The sequence below is a fragment of the Zonotrichia albicollis genome, chromosome 2, assembly GCF_047830755.1.
Source record: "Zonotrichia albicollis isolate bZonAlb1 chromosome 2, bZonAlb1.hap1, whole genome shotgun sequence".
In the NCBI taxonomy this organism is placed as follows: Eukaryota; Metazoa; Chordata; class Aves; order Passeriformes; family Passerellidae; genus Zonotrichia; species Zonotrichia albicollis.
The window spans coordinates 109,031,077-109,050,220 of NC_133820.1; the positions used below are offsets into that span (position 1 = coordinate 109,031,077).

Sequence of the window (19,144 nt, forward strand, 5' to 3'; positions counted from 1 at the left end):
ATATAATTTTCCTTCAGACATTTAGGAGTAGCTTAAAGATTCTATTATTCTAAATTGTGTTCATTACAGTAGATTTACTTCTTTCTCACTCCTTTAATGCATTTTCTTGCTCAGTGTAACTACCCCAGTACCTTCCAGGCCTGAAGATCACCAACAAAAACGAACAAATACATGAAGATGTTTCCAACATAAGTGCTTTTCCAGCAAGGGAGCATCACTGTAGGCAGGCATGGACTTCATCTGTGTTAGCAAATCTAAACTTCTTGAGTGTATCTCAGGCTTTATTTTGGTTACTAAGACACATGATACGTACAAAGTCATTCTAATCTAGACAAATCTTACAATATCATAAAATGTGCTCTTAAAGGCAGAGCCTATTACAGTTATGTTGAAACAGTCTGTGCCAGTAAAAGCCCTTTTATGCCATTGTAATTACATCCCTGTAAGTATTTTGATAGAGAAGTATTGAAAAGCTCTATACTGCCAAACCAGCTGCTGATAAAATTCTGTATTTGTCTCCTCTCCTGGACCTGACAACAGTATGGCAAAGGGATGGTGTTAAGGCCATTCAAGTATTCTTTAAAGTAGAAAACTTCTAGCCAAAAACCTCTATAGCTCAGTTCTGGAAAAATGTCACCATATCTCTTCAGGCACAAATCCAATCCAAGAAGTTGAAGAGAAAAAACATACCAGCCTCATCTGTAATGCATTTTAAGTTAATTTATTAGCACTAACTGTTCTCCAGTAACTGACTTGCACTGCAAATACTATAATCTGAGGCTTTCTTTTAAGAGCTTTATTTTATTTCCTTCATGGATACTTTTGGCACATTTTGCCCTTTCCCACTGTAATAGTAGAACTAAATTTCATTTATTCTGCAAACTTCCATGTAATATCTCAGAAGAAAAAAAATCCTCTGAAGTTTGTTATGTACCATATTAATAACCCAAACTGCTCCAGTTATTCCCGAGAAGGACAATCAATCATTTAATTTCCTATACGAGTGTCCAAAAGCTATTTCCCCCATCATAGCATTTTACTATTTTTTTTCTAAATGACAACTATCTTACAGCAAGATTTCTTTTTAAAAAATAAGCAGAAACGTAGCTTTAAAAGGATTGCTTTGACTAATATAACAGAATACATAGTTTAGAAGATAGGGACAGCTCATGTTTGAAACATGTCTTCAAAAACACAGGAAAGCAATAGCAGACTAAGTAGTGGCATTTACTTTCCAAGTCTACACAAGGAACTCATCATCAGTCCAGAATTCTTACCATCCTCTCCCTGTACATAAATATGCTTGAGAGTGTGTATATGCTAAACCTTTTCAGTGTTTTTTGTTTAGTTCCACACACACCACCACCATCATCACCACCACCCCCTCCAAATTATGCTAACGCTTTACAAAAGCTTTATTCAACTTTATGCAGATCATGCACAGCACAAGACCTGTAGTGGGCTTTACCTTCCAGTGTTTTGCTTCTTGTAGAGCCCAAGTACAATCAAGCACAAATCAAGTGACAAGAAAACAGAACAACAGTGTTGTCTAACTCATTCAATTCAGTTTGGGGATAGAGACAGTGTCTTTATAAAGCAATCAGTGAAGGTTAAGTGAGAGGCATACAAAAGTATTAGTCAAGATGAAGTTCAGAAATGGCATTCTCACCCCCAGTTGTCATTACTGCAAGTGAGAGGAGACTTCACTCCCATTGTCCTTTGTACCCAGAGTAAGCAAGCAGCTGGCAGAGATGAGCAGGTGTGGCTCCAAGAGCAGCAAAAACCAAACCATCTGTGGGCAGCAGCTCTGCTTCTGCCCTCCTGCTCTGCCTGGGCTGCCCACTGTGTTTCAGTATAGAAAGCAAACACACTTCAGGCTGGCAGTGCTGAGGAGCCTCCAGGCGCTCATCTCCTCTGCCCAAGCAGCTTCCAGGCAGATGTGTGAGCTGCCCCTGCCCACTGCCAAGTCAGCATAAAGCACTTCATGGGACCAGGAGATGAGCACAGGGAAGACTTTCCCTTCACACATCAACTGATACAGAAAACAGCCTTATGGACAGCCAACCTCAAAATGAATTGTGTCTTGGAAATTTTCTTTTATCTCATCCTTTTACTAAACCAAAAAAAAAAAAACCCTGGTATTTTAAAGTGACCATTAAATTAATAAAAAATGAAACACTAATGCTTTTTTCTCCTGCATTTAGAAGATGTGAACTGCTGAATAATAATAATAATCCTGAATAATAATCCTGAAAGAAAGGAGTATTGTACTTTAAAATAATAAAGCAAGATTTGCCCTATTTTTGCTCAAGTTCTCAAATACAGACACGCAAATTTGGGCAATCTGAGAGTTAGAAAATGTACTCACCAAGAAGACACTAACGTCACCATGCTGCTTATGACTGGTCTAACAAACAAATTTTCACACAGAAATTAAAATTTATTCATTAAATCATTTTTATACTGTTTAATTTGCTACTAATTCAGGCAAAAAGCTTGTACACTTTAAGGCTGGATAATAGTGTTTGCAATAATATATATTACATATATCTCAACGTCTTACTTTATTTTCAAACTGACACCTGTATTAAGGAGCAAAGTCAAGCTTTTTATTCTAATCTCACATGTCCCCTCTGAAAGCAAGAAGTTATGAGAATTTGAGAATTTACCAGGTTTCAGTTCTGGCCTCCATGGTCTGCAGCAAGAATTTCCAAATTTCAGCCGAGCCGTGAACTGTCCTTGCCTTTTACCACTCTACAATATCTCACCCTTCATGCCAACTACTCAGTCTTTGCTCTGCACCTTCACAGGAGCTTTAGGCATATGCAATTGTTTTCAGAAATTCTCTTTAAAAAAAGCTCAAAAGTTTCTCAAGTGCTTCTCAGCAACATGAAAAATCCAGTCTGAAGGAGAGAGAAAAATATCTCATCTTTCTTAAAACTGATATTTTGGTAGAGAGCAAAAAATATAAATTAACAGATCTTTATCAACGACCGAAAAGCTTAAAATGGAAGAAATAAAGATATATTACTGGCCAAATGAAAATCAATCAGAGGAAGGGCAAGGAATTGCATTCTGAAAACTCTATCATAAAAATATATTTTTTTAAACACAAGTAGCCAATAAGGTTTAGAATCAAAGCCAACCAACATCAATGATATCTGCATTTACTTCAGCAGGCTTTCAATACAGCTATAATTGCTTTAATTGAGTCTTGAAAGATAACTTCTGATCATATCATACATATCATGATAATAGATAGTTGAAAACTGAGACTATTAATCACAAAAGGTCTTTTTTTTCCCCACTCATTTACCATCTCTGTTGTTTAATGAATTAATTTTCTGCAAATACCTATCCCAGTTTGTATTTTTTCATCAGCAGCTTCTAAAGTTAAAGTTTTACACTGTTCAACTCTCTTTATGCACTTGTTTACTTGAGGTGTGAAACAGAGAAACAGTTTGTCCTTTAAAGAAAATTTCAATTCTGTCCTACCATTTGTTACCAGCGCAATTAGTTTTACATTTTATCAGTGAAGGATTAGTAGATCATTTTTTCCACAGAGCACATTTTCAGCATAATGTCAAAATGTGAAACATTCAAAACTTTGTTTACTAAACTTCAGCAATTTTAAAGCAATAAATATTGTATACAAATGTATTTTATTTTAAAAATGTCTATAAAGTGGTGATTTTATTATCTTGTTTCCTCATAGTTCTTGTCTATTCCTTTCAACAAGTACCTAAATTATTGCACAGGATTTAACAGTGAACTTTGTCTGCTGAAGCTTCTCAACAATGCAGAACACACAAATTTCTACAACTTTACAACTGTTCTGGTTTCTAAACCTTTTTACCACTTTCAAAAATATTGTGTTTAATTACTAACATTGTCTGTTAAACCTGACGGTAACTTTATTAGCATAACTTTTAGGTGTTGCATTCACACATTTATAATAAAGAACTGTTCACAGAAAATGTGTCCAGCTCAAATTACAGTTCTTAATTGCTGAAGTAGATCCAAATTAGCATTCACAGGCTGCATTTCCCTAACAACAGGCTTTCAGGCTGAAAATAATTTGTAATACAAAAAGGATTTTGGTCAATAGATTCTGAGCATACAAAACATGTTTGGCACTTATAATTTAAGTTTTCAACAGGTCTTGGAATTTTTGAGTTTACATTTTCTCATTTCCTGTTATTTTTCTGTGAAATATTGTAAAATGGTTGCACAATTTGATAAAAGTTGGAATTATTCCCAGACATTCAATTTAGACTAGGTTTATTGATAATATCTGATGAAACCTTAATCTATATTTACAACAGTTCCTTACTTTGACTCCAAATGATGTAATATCATTATAGTTTAATAAACAGGAAAAGATGTTGAGAAAAATAATCTTATGTAAATTTGAAACACACCAGACTCCTCTTCAAAATGTTTGTCTGTACATATATATAGATTATAAGTATAGCTTCTGCAATATGTTGATTCCAGCAACAGATGCAGGAAAAATTTAGGTTGATACACTGATTAATTATATAATTAAGTTGTGTCTAGTACTGAATGAGCATAAATTACGTGCAATTACATTTTCATGAGGATTTATGGTATATAGCAAGCAATGAGATTTTTAAAAACTTAACAGGACTTTCCTTTTACAAAAATAGAAAAGCACATACCCAACAGTTTATATTTTCCCATTTTTGGTTGCTTTTGAAAGTCTAAAATATGTAGAGATGATATGATGGGACCAATATGTGATATTAGTACTTCTGCACTGCACCATACTTCTACAAAAGTGCTGAAGAAGCTCCTGAAATAGCTCTCAAAGAATTTAAAATGTGATTTCCCCTATGAAGTCAGTTTATTATTTATTTGGGCAATAGATGACTTCTCTTGATTTGCACTCCAGAAGAAGAAGAGTGAACCAACAGACCTGCCAAGTTACTGTGACACAAGAGATGCCCACCACCAGTCTGGCCCTCACCTGAAGCGCTCTCTCCCTCCGTCTTTCCCCTCAAGCCTGCCCCTCCAGCTCAATTCCCTACCCAACTCTCCTGCACACCCATCAGCTGCTCCAGCTCTATCTGCCTGGTTGGAACCAGTGCTTGCTAACAAGATTTAAGGGATGCAGAGAATCTGACAGCAATAGAAGCTTCCTGAAAGAAGGAAACTGCGCCTGGATACAGACCTGCCTGTGTGTGTCTGCAGAGAGACTCTAGATTCTCAGGGCAGAGAGCTGCCTGCACGTGGGGAACAACACTCCAGAAGATTCTGCTGTTCTGTGCCTTTCCCAGATGAAAGATTTTCCTCTGAAGGGTAAAATTGCTTCAAATAATTTCCCGATCACATGGAAACAGATTCAAGTATTATCTCAGCCCTGAGAACAAATTAATGCAATGTCCCAGTCTGGGATTTAGGACACAGCAAGAATTTCTCCCTGAAAGCTTGAAGGTGTCACTTTGTCACAGCTACAGTGTCTTTTGTGCATCACAAGGCACATAAGTTTCATCGGTATTTTTATTTTGAATTTGTCTTATTGCATATTTTTGTTAGGCAGGCAAACTGTTGTTGCATTAATTCTGTCTGTTGAGTGAAAAAAACATGGAAAATCATGTAAAGAAATTTTTAAGTCAATTTTAGTATAAATACTCTGAAACTGAAACAACAATATATTAACTTCACTTCTTATTTTCTGAGTCATACAATATGTTTTGCATATTGTCATAATTTTAGGAGACATGCCATCTAGGAAAAAGCAAGATCCACAGATCAAAGACTTGGCAGACAACTTTGTAGATTATTTCATTATGTAACCACCCTTCTATGCTAACTCCAAAAGCAAAAGAGCTGCTACAGATGGTTTCTGATGTCAATTCTTTCCTCATTGTAATTGTAAGACACATTAGAACAATTGACAGCTTAAATAATATCCAGCCAGGCCAGACCTGCTTTGCTTTCAATGAAAATTAGAAGAATGATCCTTATGGGCTTACCCAAATCATTCCCCACCTTGCATATTTTAAAAAGTTTGCTATGATTGTTTCCACCACTCAACTGACATACAGGATGCTTCAGTATTAAATTATTCAATCTGAACTCTAAATTAGATTTGTCTCAGACTCACTCTGTAGCTCTTCAGTCTCTTACAGCTGATTTAAATATGAACATGAAAGCCAGTTTTTTAAGCTAAGAAAACACAGGAGAGCAACATAAAATAGAGCAGAAGTTTTAGTTTCTCAGGGAAGAGAGGAAAATAATTTGATTTCTTATGAACCTTATTATTGTATCTTTTACATTCTGGGTCACAATATAGGAAATAAACACTATCCTTTCATAACATTTCACAACTCCATCATCAACTTAACCACCATCACTAAAAAGACTGAGAAGATTTACAAAGCAGAATGTGACAACTTCAGTCAGGGTGGCAAGGACTTAGACAGAGGTGAAAGCAGGAAAAATACTATGTAGGCCACCAATCCACCAGTCATTTTCCTATTCCATTATGCCAACTGTTATCCAAAGACATTACACCCATAAAGTGCAAGAAGTTCATTGTCTATTGTTAGACATGTAGGAGTTAACTACAATCAACACAGTCAATGCTCATAACAGACAGGTACACATTTTAAATTGAAATTAACTTATCAAATATTATTAAGAAGACATTAATTTAAAATAATCTATTAGAACAGTTGATGATATGTATCTAGCTGAAGTGCTGGAAATAGAAAAACTATGGCAGATTTTTTTCACTCCTATCAGTTTATCATGGTGTCAGATATCATCCAAAAGAAGGAAAAAAAGCCAGAATTAATCCAAAATGCAAATCTAGCCAAAAAGGAACATATCTTACATTATAACACATGGAATAGTCCATAAACATGCCACTAAAGCTTCCACTTTGGGAAAGCCATTTATACCATCGTGTAATCCTTCACCTACTTAGCACAATAAAAGGTAAACACTCATATAATTAGAAGAAACTGTGAAAAAGCTTGATAATTTTCTTGGTAGAGAGTATAATGAGTCTTTTTCATTGCTTTGTTATTTGCTACTCTTTCTTTCTTCCTTGTACTAGACCAGCTGCCATGAAAATGATTATAAAATTCAGTGGTAATAAATATCCACAACACTAGTGACCAGCACCCTACCTGCCTGCATGAGTAGCCTAAAAATAACTTTCCTGACTTATTATTACTTGGAAAAAAAAAAAAAACAAAAAAACAAAAGCAATAAAAGCAACATAAAACTAGGAGTAGCATTTGACAAGAACTTAAGCCTTCCTTCCACCAGAGCTGCCCTTGGATGCTATTCTGTTAATGTGTTGTGTACTCATATTTCTTTCTTTCCTGTCTCTCATTGCTGATTTACATAAATTCATACCAGACTTGAGCTGGTGAAGACTCCTAACAAGGACAATGGACAGTATAAGCTTCCTGAGCTCACTGAAATATTTCATTCTACAAGAATGGGAGGTGTATATTTTACCATTTTACAGATCCAGGTAAGTTATAGAATACAGAGAGCACAGAACTTGCCAAGACAACTTAAAGTTTATCAGCAATAAGAATGTGCATTTCTCAACTGCAGGTAAAACAAAAAACCATACTCTTATTTACCTGAGTTATAGTCACCCATAAGCAACTCACCATTTAACAAAATTTTCTATCCCTGGGTGACAGCACAGACATCCCCAAGGCTGAAGTACTACATTCAGATTTTGCTCTGGTGACCCCCATATCCCACCCCTGTCTTCTGCTGTGCTCTCTGCAGAACAGAATACTGTACCCTGAGATTTCCTCAGGCAGATGTGTCTTTTGACTTCTTCCAATCAAAATTAAGCTGCTTATTAAAAACTGTAAATTTGTCCAGATTAAATTTTTTTGACTGAAACTGGTTAGGATGTGCTCATTGCAGCAGCAAAGTAAAGAAGGAGTAATCATGGGGATATTGCAGGGTGGGAAGAAATGATAACCAGCTGGGGGACAACCACCTCTTCATGTGGTGCTATAAAAACCCCAGAAAGCAGTGCACAAACCAGAATCTGCAGTCCAGCCTGAAGGAAAGGTATGGATTGTGCTGGAAGGAGAATTTACCTGGTTAGCACTGCACTAACCTGACCTCTGAGCAATTGCTAAGTGAACGCTCACTGTGAGAGAGCCCAACTGAACCACAAAAATGGTAAGAGAACGGGTTGAAGGTAAATTACAGGTTTCAAAGGAGAGGAGAAAAAGTGATTGATTTACTTCTCATCCAAGGACTTAAGGCAGCCTCTCACAAGTAAGTGTGAATGAAAATCAAAAAAAAAAAGGACATCATTCAACAAGGTAGCTAGTGTGCAAATTAACACTGGATAACTCTGTAATTGTAACAATATGGTCATATCACAACTCAGTTTAGAGTAGTTCATATTTTTTCTGTATTCCTCTTAAAACTATGAATTCCAAAAATGCAGTAGGGTCCCCTTATGAATAAAGTCACCTGCAATCATAAAGTAACCAAATAACTATCAGTCCTACCTGCAATATTCCTTACTGATGTAGACTGCAAAGAATTAAATGATACTTTCTTGCAGCTCAAAAAACAGCCTGTGCAAATCTAAAATTAGCACATCCCCCTCCTCCAAGGTTTTTTATCCATTCCTTTAAAATATTCATATCAACCTGAATATGAATTAAATGCAGCTTCTCTTATTTTTCTTCTCTTAAACAAAATCTGCATTTCAAAGAAAACAGACATTTTTATGTTGGATAATGAAGAGAGTATCTGCCTACTCATCCTTTGTGTTTCACATTTCTTATCTCCTCTTTTCAATTTTTCTTCTTAAATCCCTTAATTTGGCTGGTAAGAAATGTGTTGTCCAAATAAGCACGTATTATAAACAATCAGAGGGTCTGTTTTCTAATCTGTATAGTACTTCTAGATGATATCTATAGCAACTTCACGGAACAGTTAAAGCTGAAAATAATCCCTGGAGAGGATCTAGTCCAAAACCCTCTGCTCAAAGTTCACTAGTTGTTCCATATAGAAAGAAAAGACTGTTGCTATTTTATATGCTTTTATGCTACAGAGAAGGGTCATTCTTTGATTATATTAGAATCCTACATGCACAAAAGCTCCATAAGAAACAATTCCTTTGTTTCCCATGCAAATAAAAATTATTCAACAAAAGACTACAGCACAATACATAAAAAGTAACTACAATTACAGATATGCTCAGCCTTCACAGAGTGTCTGTTTCACCATAGAACAGAAGTGCCAGAACAAAAATAACAGCAGAGATAAAATAAATTATACTGTCATAAAAAGCCACCAAACTGCTGTGTTTTAAGGGTTGCCCAAGGCCATGATGTGGGAATGTTTCAGTGTGGGTACAACTGGAACAGCCAATACTTGAGGATGCAATTTTAGACATGAGTTAGATACTGGACAAAAAGATAACGAAACATTAGGCATTTAGTAATTTTTTTACTGTAATTCTGACTAACTAGATATATCAGTTACTAACAGATATTTAATCTATTGTATAAATAGCAACAACAACTTTGGTGTCATCCTAGCATTTTAGACAGACGTAATTCTTCAGTAAGATAGAGTTTATACATGCATAGCCATTTTATCCAGACATTCTTGCAAATAGCACTCCACAGTTTCTAGGAGCTCAGGCTGTAATTCTCTGTAGTATTTCTGCATCAACAAAAAAAAGCAAATCCCGAAGTAGTAGGAACTACTCCAAGTATAGCACCACTGTTTAGCTTCAGAATTACACTCTCTGCAAAGACGGTGCTGCAAGTCCAGTGAACTTCAGTGCTGTCACCATACTGACACTGTCAGATAAAATTACACTGACTTCCTTGGGGACTGGATTTTTACCTGAAAAACACAGTAGAGAAAGCATGTACAAGTATCTCTAAATTGGGGACTCAGTGGAGAAATCTGATGGATGATTACAAATTTAACAGATTTCTAGTTTTTCACTGCAGCCTCCCATTGTACAGTCACTTTCAAAAAAAGTTTTCTCTCATAATATCCCAATGGCTGTCATTATTTTGGAAGCCTTATTACATTCAAGAGGAAATATGGCCATTTTGGACATATGCTTGACTGGCCATGTGTCCTGGGTTGACTATATGATGCTTTTATCCCCAATCGTCTCATTCTGTTTATGTTGAATAATAATAAGTTTTGTACCTTTAAGAGTGTTACAGAGAGTGAAGAGGGAGAGAGAAGAAGCGCGCAGTTTTGTTTTTCAGACACTGCACTCCTCCACATTCCTGCTCCTGACTGTGTTGTCTGCGGACGGACAGCGGGACAGAGAGCTCTTCTTTTGCTTTTTAGTTAGTGTTAGCTAGCTGAGGCAAAGAAGTTCCCTGGACTGTTTTTTTCCCTTTTCTTTGGACCTCTTGGAACTGCTCTGGACTGAACACCCAGGAGAGCACCGGCAGCTGCAGCTGTGGCCACCGGGCCAGCCCTGGCCTGCGACAATTCCAGCACTGAGAGACTGATCAGAGACTGAGTGAGCTGCTGCTTGAACCCGGGGTTTTTCTCAGTTTGTCATCTCTTTTAGAGTGGCAAGGGGTCTCATTGTTTTGATACTGTTTTGGTCTTATTGTTTAATAAACAGGGGTTTTTTTCCACCTTTCTCCAAGGAGGTATTTTTCTTTCCTCCCGGACCAGTTGGGGGGAGGGGCCGATTGGATCTGCTTTTCCCACCGGAGCTCCTTTGGGGGGATTCTTCCCCAAATTTGCTCTAAACTTGGACAAATACATGAATTGGGCCCGGCTAGCTCAGTCGGTAGAGCATGGGACTCTTAATCCCAGGGTCGTGGGTTCGAGCCCCACGTTGGGCGCCAATTCATGTATTTGTCCAAGTTTAGAGCAAATTTGGGGAAGAATCCCCCCAAAGGAGCTCCGGTGGGAAAAGCAGATCCAATCGGCCCCTCCCCCCAACTGGTCCGGGAGGAAAGAAAAATACCTCCTTGGAGAAAGGTGGAAAAAAACCCCTGTTTATTAAACAATAAGACCAAAACAGTATCAAAACAATGAGACCCCTTGCCACTCTAAAAGAGATGACAAACTGAGAAAAACCCCGGGTTCAAGCAGCAGCTCACTCAGTCTCTGATCAGTCTCTCAGTGCTGGAATTGTCGCAGGCCAGGGCTGGCCCGGTGGCCACAGCTGCAGCTGCCGGTGCTCTCCTGGGTGTTCAGTCCAGAGCAGTTCCAAGAGGTCCAAAGAAAAGGGAAAAAAACAGTCCAGGGAACTTCTTTGCCTCAGCTAGCTAACACTAACTAAAAAGCAAAAGAAGAGCTCTCTGTCCCGCTGTCCGTCCGCAGACAACACAGTCAGGAGCAGGAATGTGGAGGAGTGCAGTGTCTGAAAAACAAAACTGCGCGCTTCTTCTCTCTCCCTCTTCACTCTCTGTAACACTCTTAAAGGTACAAAACTTATTATTATTCAACATAAACAGAATGAGACGATTGGGGATAAAAGCATCATATAGTCAACCCAGGACACCATGCTTTATAAAAACATATACTCTAAAACAAAAATGAAAATCAGGATGACTCGCCAACTGGGTTGCAAGCAAAAAAAAAAATAGAGTTTGAAAATATTGTGTAATGTTAAAGAAACAAGCAGACAAAAACTTTACAGGAACTAATGTATCTACTAAGATGAGCAGTTTGTTTTACTCATCTCAGAAGCTCAAAGAGAGGCAAAAGTCCCAAACAATTTTCTCAGTGTGCCACAGGCTATCATCCTCCCTAGTATAAAAGCAACATTCTGTGAAGCACCAAAAATAAGAACAGATACAGGGAGAAAAAAATAAATCTGCACTTAGAACCAACTAAAAATCACAGTTTTCAAACAAAAATTATTCCCTTCTGGGGAGAAAAGGATGCCTCTACTTATCTGAATGAGATACTGGACTCAGGGAAAGGCAGTTAAATTTTTTCAGGGAAGTGACACCAGAGAATGGAAGCTGAAAGATGAGTTGAGATGATGAGTAGGACATCTGCAAGCAGAAAATGCCAAATGTTTGTGTGTGCTTCTTTTCTTCCTTTTCACAGCAACTCAAATGATCAAAGGCACATGCTTGTAAATGCTAGCAAAGTCATGACAAGGGTTAAGACTAATCCACATAGTTGAAGAATCAAAAGATTCTCCAAACACATAGCCCTTTAAAATTAGGATTTAAGCAAGTGGAAATTAGAAAGCAGGACAGATTAGCATCTTTGAGAATTGTGAATTCCTACTTAAGCAGATGCTTGTTCACATAGATAACACAGCAGAGATACAAGGGAAAATACTTTATCTCTCCCAGACACCCATTTCAAATTCATTATTTGTTAAAAGCTCAGATATGTGGCAAAACAACCAGACTTAAAATATGAATTCCGTATAAAACTGATATTTGGTAAAAACATCCACCACAAATAATAAATATGTATGTGTTATCCCAGCTGCAGCCTGCAACTGCCAAATACAAAAATTGTGAGTTTGAAGCCCACATGCAAAATCTTCAATGCTGTAATTGCTGGAGGAAGATCTTGTATGACTGCAGTTTCTTAAGTTTCAAAAGAATTTTGCCTGGAAACAAAGTAAGGAAAGACCCAGGAAATTGCTGCACTGCATTTGTTTGCTGGGATGTGTGACCAAGCAAAGACCTCTGGATTCAGGTCTCAACAAAAGCCTCCTGGGCCAGGTAACTGAATGCCATTGCCAATGCCAATTCACTTGCCTCAGTGAGAATAAAAACTACTTATTTTCAAATAAATATCTAGATACATATACACAGCACTGACAATTTGTATACTGCATTACAAATCTCAGGCATTAAATGAACAAGTTCAGAGTATAGAAACTTGTGAAAAAAGCAGGTAAAGTTTCACTGCTTTCAGGAAAAGTCAGGAACTATGGTATCAGAACAGATTTAGATAATTAACATCTTGAAAACATATCACATTATGATATGTTTTCTTTATCATTACATTATTAGATCTAGGGATATCTGAAAATTCTGAAATTCCACATAAAGGCTGACTAAGGGAGCCAGGCTGGTTTATCTACACTTGGACTGAAACCCTCATTTGTTTCACAATTTTCTTTCAAACAGATTTCTAAGTTTTTATAATTTCTGTCTCCATAAATCAAGCATCATGAATGTATTTGCCACATATTCTGCACATAGAATATAACAGGAATAATAATTTTAAAAAACAACCTTTTTTGGGAGATCCAATTGCATGCGCTAATGTTCTCTACTGAAGGGCCCAAGCAAAAAAAAAAAAAGAACCTTTAAGATTCCTCTAAAGAAATGAAAAGAATAAATCCCCTGAAGGTTGTCTCTTAATGTGTTTTTCCTTAAATTAGTGCTAGAGAATGTTGGAAGGGGAGCAGTGTTGTGTCCCACTCACTCCTTGTTTTTCTTTGTGGGAGCAGGCTATTGTACAATAAAAATGTCTTTTCAGTAATTTGTCATCTGCTTTGAAATCATTCCTTTCAATATAACCTTTTGTTAAGATCAGGCAATAGAACACATCTCCTTCTGCAGAAAAGCACAGATTAAATTTCTAGTACACACTGCGTGGATGAGTTCTACTGCCAAATTGTATTTCATTAACATTAACACAGATGAGGACATTTGACACACTTATACCTTGTATAAAAGTCTGAGTTAGTACAAATCATCACGTTTGTATTCTCAAGCTTAAACTCAGTACCACAAGCTCCTCCTAAAACTGGTATAATTTGACAAACGTTAAACTTGATACTTTTACAAAATTATTTCTGCTTATTCACTTTGTCTGTGTACATGCATGGAAGAGGAGAAAGCAAATAGACCATATTTTGACTTAGAACCTAAAATCGTGTCTTCTTTTCACCTAGTCCGATGTTCCTTGTGAAGTGGCAGCCCTATCATAACCCTTATTTCCAAACAATTTCACATTATTGGAAGTCCTGCATAAACAGACACTGCAAGCTTGGACTTTTATGACTGCCCTACCACCCGTATTTCACAAGTGTGAAGAAAGTTTAGAAACCTACTTCTTTACAGAAAAATGTCCCTCTGCTTTTCGTGGTCAGATATTTCAACTACGTCTCATGTCCCAGTGTGCAGAGCCCATGCTGCTAATGCCCACACTTGTGCATATAAATCTCTAATCTGTCAATCCAGCTGCCTGTGAATAGTCTATTTAGGTTGGGTTTAAAGCAGTGGGAAGTCGACCTACACGAGAGAGCTCCCTTGTAAAATGCCCGGAGGTCAGTGTTATTATCTCTGTGGGCTGCCAATGGTGCATTTGTTCCACCCTGTGTATGAGTCACTCATTTATAATAAGCTCCACTGCTCTTTGAAAGCTCTGGGAGGGATGGGTACAGCAGCTTATCTTCTGTCAATTGGCCAAAGCATAAGACGACTCCAAAAAGAGATGTCCTCAGTATTTAACTGCTCAACTAGAAGATGATTTAACTTTGTTATAAATAAATTAGAGACCTTACACCCAAATCCCAGCATAAGTATGCTGTAATCCCACTTTCTATTCAGACTGCCACTTAGCCATATACTTCCCTCACTTTTGAAGTTCTTGTTGTTTATAAAAACCTGCTGAAGATGTGTATAGTCAACAGCAACTTCCCATTAAAAGCAAAAATAGTTACTAAAGCCAGTCTAAGCAATTAAATTACAACTACATTATGCAGATGTAATTCTAGATCAAATAATTTCTCTTTCAAATACAGGATTTAAATAATGCAAATTAAACAAGCTCAGTATTCAACTGAAAGTAAAATACCTACAGATTTAGGTTCAAATGTTCCAGATACAAAACCCCTATGTGGTTTCAACAGAGTAGAACATTTCTCTTTTATAGGTTTCTTGAGGGAGAGAGAGAGGAAGGTGAAAGGAAAACACAATAAAACAAAACTATTTCTGCATTCCTGCAGTCACTGACATTTGTAAATGGCTGTGAGACTCATGCAAAACACTATTCTCGTACTCAACATACTTGTAAAACATATTTACACATAGCCATGTATAAATTTTAATACAGAACTATCATTTAAATGTTTCATACACTCTTCTGATGAGGCAGTCTTGTTAGTCTTGGAATTCCTTCCACAATTTAGTTGCTGCTGATTTTTTCCTAAATTATTCCATCCCTCTGAGGTCTCTCCTTAAAAGACTATCTACCTGTTATCTTTATAAGTTGTGGCATTTTTAGATAGTGGACTATAGACTGAAGGAGAAGTTAGTTAAAGCTTTCTTAATACAAGAGACAAAGGTGTCAAGACACATAAATTTCTGGGGCTTTGTCTTGAAAAGATACATAGCAATACAACTTGTCAGCTTGACAATTCTTCCAGGCTTTGTTTACTGTTCTTGCAACATTCACAGAAAATGAGATCACCAATCAGACAAGGTCAGAATATCATGCTATCCAAATGCTGGATAAAATATAGCACTGAGCATGCAAAGTGAATGTCACACATCATTACAGAGAGCTCAGATTACTGTAGGCACACAGTACCATGCTTCAGTAGTAGTTGGATTTAATGCAACATCTACCACTTTGACAGACCACCCCAAAATAACTACATATACAATTCATTTAAAGTTTAAAAAAAATATTTCCTTTAATAGTGTTATGGAGCCATTAAAAAATGCATTATTATTTTCTGAGTATCCATCTTTTTCATTTTGCAATACATTTCTAAAACTTCATGACCTTTCCTTGTTATGTGATGCCTCCTTTCAATTCAAGTACCAAATGTGGAGTCATTTGCAAAGCTGAAACAGTAGAATACAAACAAGAGGCAGAAAGGTCAAAATAGGCCTGACATCTTTACAGGCCTGTCTTCTCACTGACAGATTTCCCAAAACATACTGTGCTTCTTGTTAAGCAAGTGTCACCAGTTTCTTTATAGTCTTCTTCCAAGGTGTTAAACAGCTCTGTACTGTTTGATAACCTGTCATCACCCAACAAATGCTAGCAATAAAGAAAAAATGCACTAGCTTTCTGTGACAGCATAATAAAACATACTCAAGAGCTCTTGCCTGAACTCACTATTTGATAAAACTAAAATAAAAAGTACAACTAGATTGAGGTTTTTCAGCCTTTCCCCAGGATAAAGAACCCAATAAACCAAACTATAATGCACTTAAAAAGTCACCCCAGTCTAACTGATCAATTTAGAGAGTTTCTGTGCAAACATGAAATACACTTGCCACACACGCAATTGTTTGAATTGCACTGACCTACCCAGGAAACTGACAACTGTGGGAGTAAAAAAACCTTCACATTATTACAGTATGGCACTTTCTTTCTTTCTTCCTTCAATTCCATGGTGAACTTCTTTTCTTTAAATTTTTTAAATAAGAGCTAGACGATTAAAACCACAACTCCTTTTTCTGAGAAGAGGAAGGTGTGGTAGGCAGATGGCAGAGGTGCAAAAAGCCTCCACTAGGATCCTGCTGGCAGGGCAGGAATGGTCCCAGACATTTGTTGGTAAAGATGCAAGTATGTGATCTGCCTACACTACTATGCTGCCTGTTCATTGCTCTTTCACCATCCTTCTGTGCCCTTACTTTTTTTTTTTTTTTAACAGAGCACCATGAATGTCTTTAAACATTTTTATTTAATCTGCCAAAAGTAGAAGTTTAAATAGCCATTAAGTGCACTTACAAGTCACTAACCCTTTTAAATCAGTATTGCATCTGACAATCTTTCCACCATAGAACCAGTAAAAAGGGGAAAGAAAAGCTGAATTTCTAATTAATTCAATCTTCCCTTATTAGTGATTAAAAACATTCATGTATATGAATAGTGTTTGCAAATCTATTTTGCTGCAGTTGTTGTCAGGATAAAAATCTTTAAAGTACTGCCTATAGATACCCCCACTTCCTTACAATAACTACTTTCAAGTGTATTATGAAGTAAATTTGCATAATGTTGGACCCCAGGAATAATGAGGACAAATAAGCCTTTCCCTGAAGATGATGATGACCTACTTACTTGCCATTTAAGGAATTAAAGTCCTCAATCTGCAATACTTTCAAACATTAATTAAACCAAGAAAACAGGAAAATATGATGATTTCCCCTACAGATGGATGTTACTTGAATGAAGTGCACACTGTAATTTTTTGCACCACTATTAATATTTAGCAAAAAATGTATCTCCACAATAAAGCTACACCAATTTAGTTTTCCTGGTTTCAGTTTATTTAATGGGAGGGGTAGAAATTGAAAGAAAAAAGTAAGGCAAGAAAGCTACGAACTAAATATATATATTTTTTAAACCACTCATTTGTTATTCAAATATGTTATTTAACTATAGAATAATTTTAAAATATTCAGTTATGATACAGAAAGATTTAATTCATCTTTTGAAGAAAATAAGCAATTAAAAGGGGATTCTTTTATGTATCACAGCCCCACCAAAAACATAGGTTACAACTATCACAGGAGTTGTATTTGACACAAATTGAAACATGACTTTGGATGAGGAAATTGTACAGCAGGAGAAGTTGAACTCTAAAGAAACACAATACTTCTGTCATGCAGATATCTTCAACAATAAATAGGAAAGGAAAATAGAATACTGAATAATATATGAGCAGAATAGATCAGCAGTTGAATGGTGTTGAACATTGAAAAAACAACGTTTTTCAAGAAACATTTGCTGAGCCAGGTTTGGTAGTGTCTTCAATGATTTAAATAGTTACTCATCAGCTCTATTGTCTCAGTGCTTCTTTAGATATAAATCCTAACATTTCAAAAATCTCACCCAAAAAACTGCAGTTCCCTCCCTTGCTCCTGGCTCTTTAGGAGCTTAGACCTGCCTCCTGGTGAGTGAATAATGGTATCCCCAGATATCACTCAACAATATGGTCCAGAACCAAAGAAAAGTTAACAAGTGCAGCCAGACTGAGCTCTGCCTGCTGGGTCCGACCATACCTCCCATGAGCATTTCTGCAAGCAAACCGGGTTAGTTCTCCTGACAGAAAACTGCATGGACCAGGCCAGGGATGTGTCTGCTGCTCTGCATTGTGTTCTCAGGCCAAACGGAAAGAATTCCAGATTTAGGAAAAGCACACATTACAATCCATGTAATGTTAAAGCCTGATTTAAGTGGACAAAAGTTGAAAAAAAATTATAAATTGCTAACTACAGTTAAGTGGACAAAAGTTGAAAAAAAATTATAAATTGCTAACTACAGTTTAACCAATATTTTGTTGTTTACTAGGGTTAACGGGGTGGTCATATTTATGTAAAATGAAAAAAAAAATTAAGTCTATTTCCCTCCTGAGGGTGCTCAAAGTTCAGTGAGTAACAATGCAGGTAAATATTTCACATAAATTTAAAAAATGAAAATATTTCATTCCTACTATGAAACCACTTTAAAATCTGATTCTTCATTCCTAGCTCTGGAAAATTTCTAGTGTTTTTGGAGGGTGCAGTTCAAATCCCCAGTGCTGTAACTTTTCTTTTCCTGCTCATACCCTGATTTATTGTGGATTTTGAAATGCAATGGATTTTAGATATAACAATATCACGTCTATGGGAAAAATAAACATAGTCAGCTGTATTCTTTATGCAAAGTCAAGGGCTGCAAACTCTGACATTCTTTGGAACCCATGGGTTTTGCAACTTAAAGCAAACAGAGTATTAGATATGTTGGGGAAAAGGTCTTCTGGTTCATACTCCAAAGGAAAAAAAATCCTTTACAGATTTAATTACAGCAATCCTTTAATTTCTAAATGCATAAGCTGAAAACACCTACCTGAAACAAGAAATCCATTTTGTACACACATACACCAGCATCAAAACAAGGCTGAATAGTTATCCATTTCTTCTTCATTTCAGTGTAGGGGATCCTGCTGGCATTCCTGCATGGGCAACTCCTTACACTGAACACGAACACAAAATGCTGCTTCACATCTTCCATATGGATTAAATGCATATGTCAAAATTCAATAAATATGGCTATGAATTTCCCTTTCACTTTACACCCTAAGTATTTGTTCACTAGTTTAAAATGTGGATGTAAACCAAATGTAAATTAGACTGCAGGAAACTGCCTTAAGAATCATTGCAGACTTCAGAAAGCTTATGGTATCAGAAAAAAAGACCTG

At 36.7% G+C, this 19,144-nt stretch overlaps 1 protein-coding gene and 1 non-coding gene across 2 annotated transcripts in view; one reads left to right on the forward strand and one right to left on the reverse strand.

Moving 5' to 3' along the window:
* The window catches only part of ANOS1 (anosmin 1), a 135,296-nt gene that overhangs the window by 79,171 nt on the left and 36,981 nt on the right, over nucleotides 1–19,144 (reverse strand). The gene's annotated exons all lie outside the window — the stretch shown is intronic.
* TRNAK-CUU (transfer RNA lysine (anticodon CUU)) lies at nucleotides 10,787–10,859 on the forward strand. Its single transcript has one exon. It is a non-coding gene; the product is annotated as a tRNA-Lys (tRNA).